Raw genomic sequence first — 14,486 nt, forward strand, 5'->3', positions numbered from 1 at the left:
GGATATGGTGGTTGTTATATTTCTCCAACGATATACAATGGACAATTCTGAGTCATCTCCTGAGGCTCTTGAAAGCAATTACTGTAGAAAGACCACCTGCTTACTCTAGACTTACCACAGATTGAATTTGAAATCCTCTACCTCTAGTGAATTTTCATAGACTCATTAGCCATGAACTTTTAAGTAAGTCAGAGTGCTGCTGTTCGTCCTTCGTTAAAGGAAATGCCTTATTGAGAAAGCATGGCTTTTGGCTGGTGCCTTATGATCACCATCCAATACTTTAAGGAAACAACTCACTTTCTCTGCCCCCCCTTTTTTTTCAGGAATATTCACTTGCAAACAGCCTTGGCAAAGAGTGATGAACAAAGCCATAGCTAGGCAGAGTGCCCAGGGCTTTGCTTCAGGGTGCTGAAATTCAGAAGGCCCTAGTAGCACTTATATTCATTCAACAGTATAGAAACAACGAGCTTGGCATTGAATTAGCAAGAATAATTTATTAAAATCGAAAGCTACTAGATGGTACCACATCCTGGACAAACTCTACTCTATCCCCCAAGGCCAAGTGGTCTTTCTATATCCCAGGGTTTCTACCCCATTCTCCCAATTTAATTGCCCTGAAACATTGATTTTCATGTAGCTTGTCTTCTTGTTTTCCAAAGTTTGACCTTGGAGGAAAAATACATGGAGCAGAAAATTTTGCTCATAACTGAAGATAGCTGAAGATAAAATCTTTCTCTAGGCATCTTTTAAAATAATGGAATTGTATAAATGATTTATTCAGATTCCCAGATGGGTACTGGGGTATCTAGATAGAGAGCTTGCCTTAGAAATAGAAACACCTTGATCAGAGTCCCACCTGTGACACATCCTGGCTGTGTGACTCTGGGACACTCTCTGAGGTTATAAGCTATACAGTAGGTGTCAGTCTGCCTTGGTTTCCTCCCTGAGAGTCCCAACATGAATGAAATCACAGAAGTGAATCACACACACACCCACACACAATGTAGATAGAGTAGCAAAAGTTGAGGTGAGGGCCAATAGAGACAAAGGTTGCTGAGGTGTGTTCACAGAGCAATACACACGAAGTGCTTTAATTGTGGTTAATAATAATTTAATATTTGCTTCAATATTCAAGTACTTGGGCTTTGCCTTTTTTTTCTAGCAGATCACAACCTTTTTCAAACCTGAAGAGTTGTTCTTTGTGAATTTCTGGGATGAAGGAATGTAGTGCCTCGTGGTCAACGTGTTAGTAATCCAGGGATTATAGAGGTCAAACTAGAAGGCATATCCAAGTCTTTCAAATCTAATTCACTCCCTTTACATAGGAGGAGACTGAGGACCAGGGAAATGAAGTGACTTGTCCAACGTCACACAAGTAATGAGTGTCAGAGACAGGATTGGAACTCAGAGTTTCTAACACTCTCTAAATTTAGCGAGGCTAGTCTTAGAACAGCACGTGCTTATTTATTGCCATAGGCTTCAACTTGGAAGGGAGGAAATGCATTTATTAAGCACCTCCTGTGTGCCAGGCACTATGCTAAGCACTTTACAAATTGCAAATTTCATTTGATCCTTACAACAACTCTGGGAGGTAGGTGTTATTATTACCCTCATTTTATAAATGAGGAAACTGAGGCAAACAGAGGTTAAGTAACTTGCCTAGAGTTACAGAGCTAGTAAGTATCAGCTGAATTTGAACTCAGTTCTTCCTGATTCCAGGCCCAGCACTCTATCCACTGTACCACAGAGCTGTTTCTAATAGGAAGGACCTGTTAGGCATGTGTTTTCTTCGTATGGCAGTTGAGATCCCAGTATTGAGATCACTGTATTGTGATGAGGCATCACAGCAGGACTTTAGTGGGAGAAGAGCTAAATAAATTTGAACATTTTATCTTTTGATACACTTTGAAAATTAGGACTGTCAAGGAGGGGGAAAGGTAGGATGTGAGTAGGATGCAGGAGGGGTACATGATGATGCTTGAAATGCCTTTTCATGATGATAAACCTTGGGATCGCCGCAGATGAGTTAGTGGTAGATCATCAAAGGTAATCTAGAACTTGGGGTAGGAGGAAAACAAAACCCGAAATATGTGCATAGGTGGCACAGTGGACAGACAGAGTTGGGCCTGGAGTCATGGAGACTTGAGTTCAGATCTGACCTCAGACATTTACTAGCTGTGTGACTCTTGGCAAGTCACTTAACCTCTGCCTGCCTCAATTTCTTCAACTGTAAAATGAGAATTATAATAGCCCTGTGACTCAGGCCTGTTGTGAGGATCAATTAAGATAATGTTTGTAAAAACATTTAATAAAAATATTTAATAAATGCTTGCTTCCTTTCCCATTTAATTTTTTTCTTTTTTCAGAAGCAGAGCTCAGAGAGGGAGACCAACAGGTGCTATTTTTTTCTAACCTGGTTAGCAACCTATAGAGTATTCTCTTTCCCTATGTAGTATAATAGAGCTAGCTTAGGTCCCTAAGATTCTCTGTAAAATGAAAAGGAAAATTGATGTTTTCCCACTCATTTTGCTTCCTACATTTAGCAGCAAATGCTTCTTCAAATGAATGATTTTTTTTTTTGGCAAATCAGTTTGATGTCTAAGATTGGAAAGGAAAAGGAGAGCCCACCCACAAAATTTAGGTTTCCAAATTCAATGTGGTGAAAGATTTATTTTAGAGCTGATCAAGTCAGGGAGAGGGTTGGGGGTGACTTGAGATGGGAAATCTGCATCAGATTAATTTATGGTGGTTGGCATGAGGAGAGAAGAGGGGAGGGGAGGGGAGGGGATAGGAGAGGAGGAGTACCAAAGATGCTTTCCAGCTCCCCTTCTTTTTATAGGCTAAGTTTACTCTGACACGTGTCAGGGATATTTTACCAGCTTTCTTCACTTCCCAGAGGGTTCCTGAGAGATTTCATGGCAAAATAAAGGAATAGAGATGCCATTTTTTCTGGCCTAAATATCTGACTTAACTCTTAATGGTCCTAAACTAATCTCCAGACTTTAAAACATACAATAAATGAGTCAACATTTACTCAGGACTTTTTTGATTAATGTTTCATATTTGGGGTGTATTAAGCTATTAAGATGAGCAAATTCTAATGTGGGTACACATTTATATACTTTTCAAAAAGGCTTTCTTGTGTTTAATGAGACAATTAAGGGAGTTGGAGGAATGGAACCTTGTTTTCATCTTCAATTGCCTCTTTTCTGGAAGAAGGTTATAAAATTCTTGTGGAAATAGATGCCCCACCCCATCCCAGCCTCCCACCCCCAAGGTGAAGGCTATCTTTTCTTCCTATTGTCTGAAAATAGACTTTCTTTCCTCTGATAGGAAACTCTGGGCCACTGCTAAGACTGACCAAATTACTTGTAAAAGGGGACCCTGTAGCTATGAAGTGGAGAATGACCATGATATGTTGGAAGCATAGGCTCTTTGAATACACCCAGAGGCTGACTTCTGCCTTCAGCTCCTTGTGATCCTGTTAAATCTATGCCTAGGGAAGTCCCATCCTCGTTTCCAGGCTACATAGGGAGGAGCTGTAGGTAAGGTAGGACAGTCAGGGCTTTGCCTCAGGCCACTGAGATTTTGTGAGCACTCAGCTCTTAGCAGGTTGAAACTGCTGAGTTTAGCATCTGTTTACCAAAAATAATTACTTAAAATGAAGCCATCAAGTAGAAAGTGCCTCCTCCACTGGCTGCCTCCTTCAAGGCAGAGCAGCCAATGGCCACATACCAGCTGACTCTTCCTCAGCCTGACATTCCCCACCCCCAACCCCTTACCCCATTGAAGCCTTCATCAAAGCAGCTGAGGGCACACTCAGTGCCATTCGCTGTAAGCCATTTTGTGCTACTTGCTCAGGCATAAAAATGGCTCTAATGGGATTCATTAAAGCACCGACACGCACTTTAATGACCTGGTCTGACCTTGCAGATTCTGTAAACACTTAGAGGTTTACAGATCACTTTGTATGGGTTGACCTCATTTGCTCCTCAGGACAGATCTGGTGAGGAAGGGATTATTCCTGTCTCCCCTGTTTTAAAGATGAGGACAATGAGGCTGAGACGGGTTAAGTGACTTTCCCAGGTAGTAAAAGGTCATAAGTATCTGAGGCAGGATTCAAACTCAGATCTTCCTTACTCTTATCTTCTGGACAATGAAGCAGCCTCTAATACTTGACTTTGACTTCGTATCATCTGCATGATCCTGTCCACTGGGGAGCTTCTGATCCCTTTTTTATTTAACTCGAAGACTTCCAGTGGCATCTCAGGGCTGCAAGGAGAATAAGCAGCCAATGTAAATGAAGAAGAAAGAAAAGGGAGAGACAAAGCAGGAGGGAGTCGGAAGGAGGATGGAGTGTTACAGGGTAAGGAGAGGATGCCATTCACCATTTTGAGTATTTTAACATCTAAGTCCTGAGTCAGAAGTAAGCTCTTCCCACATGAGTCTGCAAACTGAATAAGCCACAGATGTTACTAGAAAGACTGAAGGCAAAACTTCGAGCTTGGAGAGCTAACCTCTTACTCCCAAAGCTTCTGATAGAGCTGACCCGAGACCAAATTCTTCCATTAGAAGTGGGATTGAAACTCCCCTCGACTTGAATAACTGTTTCCAGTCATGAACAACAAAGGTTTTGAGCCAGATTCCCTTTCCCAGAACTTTGTGAATGAAATGGAAACTCCCTTCTCGGTTAAAATAAGATCCAAAATGATGGAAGGAAATCCCACCTCGTTGTGCTAGGTGGCGCTGTAGGCTCATGCATCGGCCTGCCCTACTGGCTTCCTTCAAAGCACTCGGTCTTACCTCCACTGGATTCATGGTTCCAATGCACAAAGTCAAGAACTACACCCTGTGCTTTAGCTGGTCTATCCTAGAGATTTGCACAGGCTGATTGGAGCAACCGGCAGTAGCCGAAATCTGTGGGCAAAAGATCTAATTTTTGGAAACTGAGTTTCCTCCACCTCGTACCTTTAAGGGATTAGGTACCGTGATTCCGTTGGAGATAGTTCAGAGCTGGCACTGAAGGTAAAGGGTGCTCTCTTTGCCTTTCTGTTTTATCCTAGAGGGAAATTAGTGGCCGCTTTCAGGCATGTAGTCACAAGTGTCAGGCTTCCTTATGACTATGGCTCAAGGAGATTTCCCTTTCAGCATAAGCCTGGTTTGGGGATGTCCCTTCAGCTCTCCTAAGCCCTAAGGTGTGCCCAGGATACATAGCCAAATTTGCATTCCGTGGAAAACATAACAACACACATTCCTATAGCATTTTAAGGCTTGCAAAGCAATTTCTTCTGTAACAACATTGTGGGGAATAGGTAGATTGTTTTCATTTTAAAGATGAGAAAACTGAGGCTGGAGAAGATTAGTGACTTATCCAGGGTCACACAGCTAGTAAGGATCAAAGCTGAATCCTATCATTTTAGGATTTTAAGACCTATGTTTTTTCCACCTTATTTTAGGACAGAAGCACACCCAGGATCATCCTAAAGAGGGAGGGAGAGGTTGGCAAGTCCAAGTCTATCATAATTCTCCTTGTAACAGCTCACATTGGATGCTCCTCTGAGTAAGGGTGGGGCCAAAAAGAAATTCTAGCTCTTGTGCTTCCTAATGAGAAACCTGCTCTTGCCCCTGTCTCCCAGAGGCTTATAAATACTTCCCTGGCACTGTTTCCTTGGGATGCTCTACAGCTCTACCAGCCCAAAGAAGAGTCTAGAATAAGCAGCCAATACAATTCTCTGTTAGGACCCTTAAATTTCAGCAGTCTCACCAACGAGGGATGCATTAAGAGATGCCAAAGGCTGCCCTGATTAACACCATTTATTTCTCCACCTGGAACTTCCCGATTATTTGCTGTGGTGGGTAAAAGAATTGGTGACTTTTGTTAAAAATTGGATTCATGGATTATAAGAACTGAAAGGGACCTTGGAGTTCATCTAATCCAACCTTATTTTACAGAGGAGGAAACAGATACTCACGTAGGGGAAATCATTTGCCCAAGGTCACACAGTCAGTGAGTGTAAGAGTTAAGATTTGAAATCAGATCTTCTAAACTTCAATGCTCTTTCCATGTGAATATTGCCTGAGAAACAGATGATACATTAAACATATTCTTGATGTGGAAGAAGTACAGGGGAAAACAAGTCAAGAATATGGAATGGGCTCAGGGAAGCAAGAAAAAAAAAGCATGGAGGCACTGAGAAAGAGGTGCTGTTGATTGAGAGGAAGAGGGGAAGACAGGAAGAGAAGAGGATCAGAGACAAACATCACCTACTTGATGGTTTTTCCTAGGGTAGGTCTTTACATGCCCACAGCTTTCCTATCAGCCTTGACAACCCTGCTATTTGGAACCATGGACCAGATGCAGGATCGCCACTCCATCCCAAGCACCAAGATTTTGCTCTGCTATGCATTAATTTTGTGAACCTGGTGAGTCATTTAACATTTCTGAGCCTCAAGTAAAAATGGGACTCAATAATACATGCCCTTCTTCAGTTTGAAGGTAAGTTTTTGGTGGGCAAAGACTGTCTTGCTTGCTTATCTTTATATCCCCAGAGTGTTTGGCACATAGTAGGTGCTTAATGAATACCTACTCAGTCAGCACCACTCACATTGTTACTGTGAGGATCAAATGAGATAATGCAAACCTTAAATCCTCCTTAAATATCAGTAATTATTATTTTTATTATTTCCATTGTTATTATTGTTGAGATACTTAAGCAGCCAGTGGCCTTGAGTTCTAAGCAGAAAAAGTATGGTGTACTGGAAAAGGTAACCAAAGGTGAGTTCCCATCAATACAAATAATGAATGATCTGAAGTGTCACATTATCCAGATTTGCACTGCACATTCCCATTGGTCTAGAACCAATTAAAATATTTTATGTAACTATAACTTCAAACAGTGCAATTCAAATACATGCAGCTATTCAAGGGATTCATTATTCATACTAACTAGGACTTCTGAGACTCAGTTTCCTTATTTACAGAATGCCAACTATTATAATTAAGGAGGGACACATAACTTCAATTGTATTGACATATGAGAGCAGATATCCTCAGGGAAAGGCAGAGCAGGGAGTTGATCAAGAGAGTTCTTGATCTTCTAGAACCTCTTGACCAGCTTACATGATAGTTGGTAAAGCTTTATTCAGAAATTGTGATCAAGTCTCCAGCTAGAGAACATTGGCACTTGGTTGACAAGACTGAAGGCATCTAATTAAGTTTCAATGACTGGGGCTGACCCCAAAATGAATTCATTAGTTTGGATTCTCTACTGGGGACCTCTCAGATGATGAATTTCAATGATAGGTGGTATACCAAGAAGGATTGGTTAGATTCTTGAGAGGACAAACTCTCATGGGAGAAGTCATCTTTTTGCAACAGCTTGTATACAGGAGTAAACATACCCCTGGCATTCCCTTTCCCTTCCACCTTTCTTCTGGAGAGAGATTGAGAACATGGTCACGGTATGGGTACCTCTCTCACACCGCATTCCCCATCTAACACAAAGTGGTGACTTTGGAGAGATCCCTGGCAGAAGTAGTTATGTGTTTACACTCATAGACTGAGAGGAAAGTACCTGGATAAGGTCAAGCTTGAACCCTCCTCCTAGTTGCAGGAGTAGGGACAGGGTAGGGATGGATTTCTCAGGCAGATCCCAAACTCTGGCATTCCAGCTAGAGAAGGGGAATTTCCTGGGCAGCACTAGGCTAAAAGGTAGCTCTACATGTAATCCCCAAGTTTTCAAATTTGAGGATCTGGTCTTCTATCCAGAAAATGAAAATTTCCTGAGAAATATGCCTCAAGGAAAGGGAAGAGGACTATTCCCATGGCTCCTGCCTCTGGGCAAAGCAGCAACAAGGAATCAGAAGCCATAATCTGAAGGAGCAAGAGACATGCACTCTACATTTTCTTATATATTTACAGTCAGTTAGTTGGATAGTACAAATTCAGTAGAAAGGGAATAAATTGCCCAGCTGGCAGTTAAACGTATTTCCCTTCCAGGTGAATCCAAGCCTTCAGAAGATCACTGTGAAGTGAGAAAGGAACTCACCAAATCTTAGGGTATAGCCTGTATAGCAGCCCCAAAGTCTGTTTCCTTTCTGAAGGGAATCCAAACCACAGAGTGATGCTATGAGGTTGGGGGTAACTACATGTAGCCCTGTGGGAAAGAGGGACTCACTGGAATGCCAAATGAATGCCTCACTGGCAACCTTAAGTTCAGGTTCCTAACAAAGGGAATCTAAACAACTCGCTGGTGCTTGTGGAAAATTGGTATCTACTGGGGAGTGTGCTGGGACCTGCTCCAACTGACTTAGGAGAGTCAAATGTTGAATCTTCAGTGTGAGCATTTGCACCTTAGAAATAGGCAAACCCTGCAAATCAGGGCTTGATTTATTGTTTTGTTGATTGTCTAGAAAATGTTAATAATGCAAATTAAATTATAAGTGTGTGGAGAGGTGCATCCTCTCCTACTCCCTTAGCTGGTTGTCAAATAATTTTCGGCATGCCCCTGGACCCACTGAGAAGGGAAGAGAATTATGTTGATTGCTGATAAGTTATTCTAAGTCTTTTAGGTGTTTTCTCCATTCTTTTTATGTTGTTGTTGTTGTGCCCTGTCTCTTTGTGACCCCATGGACCATACTGTCCATGGGGTTTTCTTGGCAAAGATACTGGAGCAGTTTGCCATTTCTTCTCCTGTGGATTAAGGTAAGGTTAAGTGACTTGCCAAGGTCATGTAGCTGGTAGGTGTCTGAGGCCAGATTTAAACTCTGGTTCTCCTGACTTCAGGCCCAGTGCTCTACCCACTGAACCACCTAGCTTCCTTTTATAGGTTCCTATTGGTCCTTTACCTTTTCTGAGTTATCTGTAGAATGAAGAAAAGACTGTCCTATACCTGGTAAATGCATTTGTTACTGTAAGTGCTTATATGATCACTTGAGGAGCTAGGGACCTTGTTACTTAGACTCAAGCTATATTCTGAGATTTTCTGGAATAAGCTCTGGATGGGGGTGATAGGAGACAAAGAGCGAGTGAATTTTGAGGTCGGTCCCCAAGATTGGACTTCGTATACGTGAGATCAAAGTTTTGAGGTCTAGAGCCACAAGGTTGTGAGGCTCAAATGAGATGAATAAATGCGTTTCTGCTCATCCATTCATATCTTTTGTGTTCACATCACTTCAATTTTTAAATACATTCTACCCTTCACCTCCTCAATAAGTCACCTATTATAACAAAGATTAAAAAGGAAAGAGAAAAAAGTTAACAAAACCAAACAAAAAGGGCAACCATATGTGACAGGCTATTTCCCCACAATGTTCCCTCACTTCTACAAAGAGGTAAGCAGGGTTCATTTCCCCCTCCCCCTCCCCCTCCCACTCTTCACCAAGGCCAAGCTTGGTTATTACATAATTACAAAGTCTTCAGTTACATTAAAAAAAAAACAAAACACCTTTCCATTGACATTATTGTAGTCATTGGTTCTGCTCACCTTACTCTGCATCAGTTCATGAAAGTCTACCATGTTCCTCTGAATTCTCAATATTTGTTGTTTCTTATAGGAAAGAAGGAAGGAAATAAACATTTCTTAAGCACCACCACATGCCAAGCACTATGCACAGTAATACTGCATTATATTCATGTTCCACAACTTGTTTAGATATTCCCCAAGAGATAGGCACCTACACCCTGCCCCCATACTTCATTTCCACAAAAAGTATTATTTTGAATATTTGGTATAATTGGGAGCGTTCCTTTTTCTCTTTGACCTATTTGAGATGTAAGCCTAGCAGTGGGAATATCTGTGGTATGGACGTTTTAGTTACATTTTTAGGGTAATTCCAAATTGACTTCTAAGATAATTTGACCAATTTGCAGTTCCACCAGCAGTGTATTTGTATTCCTGGCTTTCTGCTAAATATCTTTATCTTTTGTCCTCTTTGCCAATGTGTTGGGTGAGGTGAAAGTCCAGAGTTGTTTTATTAATCAAATGAGATAGTTTATGTAAAATATTCTAAAGACTTTAAAGACTTATAGAAATAACGGTTTTACTTTTATTAATTTATTATTTTTATTATTAATTAGCTAATAATAATTTAATAGGGGTGCATTACTTCAACCATTTTAAGATTCAACAAAAGCCATGCCCTCATTTTAAGTGGGGGACAGAGAAAGGCACCCAATTGGTTAAGTAAAGGACTTCTGAGTGTTGGGTGAAGATCTCATAACCTTGGGAAGCTTGAACAAATTTATCCAAAATGCATGAGAATAAACAAATGGCTTGTAAGAATGAGAGCTAAAGAGCTAAAGAATGAAGGGAGAGGGAGCAAAAGAGGGCATTTAACCAATAAAATAAATCGGCAACAAGAGAATAAAGGAAATGTCACCCTTTCAATAGATGAAAAGTGAAGGCAGATATGACCAAAGATTCTGTCTGCCTGTTTTTCTGTTGATGTGTTTAGAGATCCCCATCACTGTCCTGAAGGTATTAATCTCAGCAATTACGGGAAACTCTTTGAATGCACATGTTAATTTCTATACCTATTCCAATCTTGCAGACGCCCCAAAAGGAATTTACCACTGTCATTGAGATGATGCATCTTTTGGCAGTAAGCATTAGTAAACTTAAGTGCCATGAGTCATATTTTTCAATTTTTAATTAAATTATGACCTATTTAGAGCTTGATTTATTTGGACTTGAATTCATTTCAGACTCTGGTTTGAAATTTACATGGCTGATTTATATAGGGAGAGAATGAGGCTAGCATAGCTCATTATTAACTGGATTTGGGGTAGGGGAATAAGCATTTATTACACATCTACTATGCACCAGGCGAGGTAATAGTTGTTTTATAAATACTCCTTGAAACAATCCTGTGAGACAGAGGCTGTTATTATTATGAAGCAGAGTTTAAATGACTTGCTCACAGTCACACAGTTAATGTTTGATACTGGATTTGAACTCGGGTCTTCCTAACTCCAGGCCCAGCTTTCTAGCCACCACACAATCTTGCTGTAGAAAAAATTCTGCCCTTCCTCCTCCCTCTGATTCCTAAACTTAACAAATGTGTAAAGCAAAAGCCAGGGAGAATACAACCTCTAAGACAAAGTCTTGGTCCTCAGTCCTAAAGCCAGTACTATAAAGACTCTCTTCCTAAATCGTTAATTTAAAGATAACAACTTTTTATATCTTCTACCTCATATATGGCACAATGGATAGATGACCAGTGGCCTGAGGCAACTCTAAAAATTACTGATCAACTGCCAATTTGCATCCATGGGGGGAGTTTTCACACTAGGAATTACCTCTCACAGATGAAAGCCCCCCCCCATCTTGCCTCAACGAGTTTCATTGCTATAATAAAGTCTTAGGAACAAATGGAGCAGATGTTTATTTTTTTTTTTTCAGAATGGTTACAGATGGAAGCAAATCCACACCACAGGGCAGACAAAGTAACAAACATGCAAAGGGACCCTATCTGCCCGGTCAAAGATAGTAAACACTGTGCTTGAATTGTCTCACTATGATTCATTCTTATCCCTAGAATTCTGATAAAACAACAGGATAGCTAATTAATGTTCCTAAGATAGGGTCCCCATTTACAGGAAGAAGAAGGAAAAAAAAGACAGGGAAGGAGACAGGAAGAAAGGGTGGAGAACAAATAATAACATGATAGCCTGAAACAATAAAGTGATTGGTCTAGAAATGCACTAACAATCTGTGAGCCAACAGCCTGAAGTTGATATCCCCTAGGAAGCAATGAACCAGACCTCCAGGTTTACTTTGTGGTTTGACCCAGATTCTGATTGGCTCAGATGGGGAATGGGGAGGATGGGGGGTGGGGGTGGGAAGCAAAAGCAGGGTTTGGAGGGGGTGGGAAGCAAAAGTGGGGTTTGGGGAAGGGTGGGAGATCACTGTAGTAGCACTAAAAAAGTCCTTGAAATTGTTCTGAATTTGCCATTACAGTTTCCCACTGGTTAAAGGTATGACCAAATTGCTTTTCTGCTTAAAAATAGGTTTTATTGATGCCTTTTTTTCTTTATGTCAATCAATTAATGAGCTTTTTTTTTTTTTTTTTGCTTTTTGGTGAGGCAATTGGGGTTAAGTGTCTTGCCCAGAATCACACAGCTAATAAGTGTTAAGTATCTGAAGCCAGATTTGAACTTAGGTCCTCCTGATTCCAAGGCCAGAGCTCTATCCACTGCACCACTTAGCTGCCCTTGAACATTTTTTAAGCATCTACCATATACCAGGCACTGTGCTAGGCACTGAGGACACAAAGACAAAGAATGAAATAGTCCAAATGACTCAAGTCAATCATTTCTTATCCCCCTCCAGATGGATCTGTCTTGTGTCACAAAGAATAATTAAGCAAAAATATCCGGAGACACAAACCTGATAATGTAGATACTACTTTGTCCTACCTGCACCTCACCTACTCTACCTGTACCCAAGGTATGTTTCATGATCTCTTCTCAAGGACCTTCACTGATTTTTCTATTACTCAGAGTTCAACTTCTTTTTAACGACTTCTTCACTTACATTATAACAATGATAATAACTAACATTTATATAGCATTTTAAGGTTTCCAAAGTGCTTTACACATTTTATCACGCTTCATCTTCCCAATAATCCTGGAAAGTGGATGCCATTATTATGGAGGAAACTGACTCCAAGTCCAGCCCTCTAACCACTGTATGTAGCAGCCATGTTTACGCTGGGGAACCTTATGTTTGTCTGTTGTGAACAATACTAGCTCTTGGTTTAAAATATATGTTTTTGATCACATTAAAGAAGGGCCTATGATGCTTTTTAGGGTTGTTAACATAAATGACTATTTTGTCAAACGGGTTTTTCCCCTCATCTTTTGAAATAACCATGTGTTTTATTTTAATGTCTGTTATTTATATGATTATTTATGTTTGTTTTTTTTATTATTAAACCATCCTTTCATCCATGATATTCATACTAACTTGGTCATAGTGAATTACTTTGGGGATATAGTTCTGGAGTTTTCTTGCATAGATTTTATTTATAATTGCTTGGCATCAATATTCACTAGTGAGTATTGTGATCTACAGTTTTAAATTGCTTTTCAAGGCATCATAAATTTTGAGATGGAAAAGACCTTAAGGATCATCTAATCTTGTACTCTAGTTTTACAGCTGAACAAACTGAGTCCCAGAAAGGTTAGCTGATTTCCAAAGTTACACAATTAGTGATGAGGGTTTGAACTCAGATCCTTGAACTCCAGTCCCAGCACTCTTTCTGTTGTCTGTTATAGGTTTAAGTTATCATGTTGCCACTCAACTTTTAAACATAATTGAATTGATCACAATTGGCAAAATAGCAGTAATGACTAAGTTACATTTGCTAGCCTTTGACCATCCTGAGACAGAAGGAGAGGGAATAAGATTTACACAGCAGGGTAAGATAGGAAATAGCATTGTTCCTATATATAAATTCAGGATCATGTTGTATCCACATACCTAAGGACTAGCATTGGGGTAGGAATCAATCACCATGTCTGCTTAGAATTTCTAGAGCTGTGCTCTCCAGCTAAGAAAGTCACTATGGTTTAACCAGTCACTCTATTGTAGGTGTTGGCAATCTTTTAGAAAGTCATGTGTCCATGGTTCTGATTTCTTTCCTTCTGTGTGCTTTAGATTGAGGGCAAGGAGCAGAGACTGTGACCGTGCCTGTTGCCAAAATTCACTGTGGTGGGTGGTCATTAGTGACTTTCAACAATAGTAGACAGTGGTAACATGTTATGGCAATTGGTTCATAGGACACAAGAAAAATCAACGTTCACTTTAAAACAGTAAGCCCTTTGAGGGAAGGACCATGTCTTGTTCATCTTTGTATCCCCTTCAGTACATAGCCCAGTAATAGTACGTTAGTCATGCAATAGGTGTTTGTTAAATGAATGAATGAATGAATGAATGCCATCTCTAGCACGTATGCTTTAGGTTGCCAACCCTGCTTCAATGACTAAAACCAGTCACAGGGGGAACTGTTTCCCAGTCTTGCCCTCCAGTTATATCAAAGAGATGTTCTGAAACACTCAAAATAAAGTTAATTTTAATTATTTCTAAATTATGAAAAAAATATTTAACCCAAAGCTTTTAGGAGCAAGGGAAGGAATCACAAAACTGTATTTAAAGACTAACATGGTGTACATCTCAAGGGCTTGGAAACCACTATATTGAGATATTTTCAGAAGCATCTTTAGCTGTTCTAGACTATCCAGAAAATCTCCCCCTTTTGTGCTTGGAAGGATATTTGGCTATCATCTTCCTGGATAAAAGGGAAAAGTGAATGCTCTGTTGGGGACTAGTAAGTTCTTTGTTACTGGAGGTCTTCAAGTGGAGCTTGGATGACCACTTCTCAAGGCTGTTGTAGTGGGAATTCTTGCTCAAGTCTGGATTGAGCTAGCTGACTTCTGAAGGCTCTTCCAACTCTAGGTTTCTGTGCTTCTCTGACAAGAGTTC

At 40.3% G+C, this 14,486-nt stretch overlaps 1 long non-coding RNA gene across 3 annotated transcripts in view; it reads left to right on the forward strand.

Annotated features, from left to right (window-relative positions):
* The first annotated feature begins 5,990 nt into the window (after positions 1–5,990).
* The window catches only part of LOC114044191, a 72,512-nt gene continuing 64,016 nt past the window's right edge, over positions 5,991–14,486 (forward strand). For 2 of the 3 annotated variants that reach the window (XR_003569186.1, XR_003569187.1), the window contains exons 1-2: positions 5,991–6,423; positions 12,333–12,449. This is a non-coding gene — a long non-coding RNA (uncharacterized LOC114044191). The remainder of the gene's footprint in view (positions 6,424–12,332; positions 12,450–14,486) is intronic. The other variant, XR_003569188.1, reaches the window with a different exon arrangement.

The sequence above is a fragment of the Vombatus ursinus genome, unplaced genomic scaffold (assembly GCF_900497805.2).
Source record: "Vombatus ursinus unplaced genomic scaffold, bare-nosed wombat genome assembly UNPS02014772.1, whole genome shotgun sequence".
Classification (NCBI taxonomy): Eukaryota; Metazoa; Chordata; class Mammalia; order Diprotodontia; family Vombatidae; genus Vombatus; species Vombatus ursinus.